The sequence below is a fragment of the Poecilia reticulata genome, linkage group LG5 (assembly GCF_000633615.1).
Source record: "Poecilia reticulata strain Guanapo linkage group LG5, Guppy_female_1.0+MT, whole genome shotgun sequence".
NCBI classification, from domain to species: Eukaryota; Metazoa; Chordata; class Actinopteri; order Cyprinodontiformes; family Poeciliidae; genus Poecilia; species Poecilia reticulata.
Window position 1 is genome coordinate 10,423,557 of NC_024335.1, and position 906 is coordinate 10,424,462.

The window sequence follows — 906 nt, forward strand, 5'->3', positions numbered from 1 at the left end:
TATATATATATTTCTTTGGTAGGAGGTAAAGCAGTCAAAAGTATTTCAGCAAACTGAAGTGACGTTTGGATCGTTTCTGTAAATCGATATGAAAGCTTTGCCTTGTGACCTGTTGGGGCAAGTTATTCTCAGGCCAAGATGGAGGTACAATTACAGTACATGATAGACTGAAGGAGATCAAATGGCTTCCCTGACATCAGCGGGATCAGGGTCCCGAATGTGACGGAGAAACTACTGTTTTCAGCTCTCGTTTTCCTCTGTCTCATTGTGACATTTGTTGACATTTTGTCTTATTTCTGGCAAATTGCATGTTAAAAAAACAAACAAAAAAAATACACGCCTTTGTTGAGTTTTTTTTCTGTTATTTTTGTGGATTCATCATCTCTTCATCACTGATTCTTCTGCAGTCAAGCTATGTTCACATCTTCAAATCCATATTCTGTGGTAGACGAGCGTCTTTTTTTAGTTTTCATTCTTCGAAGGAAAAATAAGCAGCTGGTGATATTCATCTTCATCTGTACAAATGAAATAATCAGAAAAAGGTTGACAAAAACTTTCTTTCAGTTCACATTTGCTGAGAAATAAAGAAAATGTCAGAAATGTTCTATTTTTTTTTCTGTTGAGTGGAGGGAAAGTTGATATGGATCTGATTGGTGGGTAAGTAAGTGGAAATAAACATGAGTTTGTGTTTTTACTGTATCTCTGCGAGGTTTTTGGGTTGAGGATCACTTTGTGCTTTGGAGGGAGGGCAGAGCAGACCGGAGCTACAGTTCAGTCTCTAGTGTTTCCACAAAGTTGTTCTTTAGTTCCATCCCGTTCGGAGCGTCCAAATGTTTGGCACTTTTAAAAACACCAGATTATTTGCGGTAATCAAATGTGTAAATCTGACTCTGATGCTGTAAATTT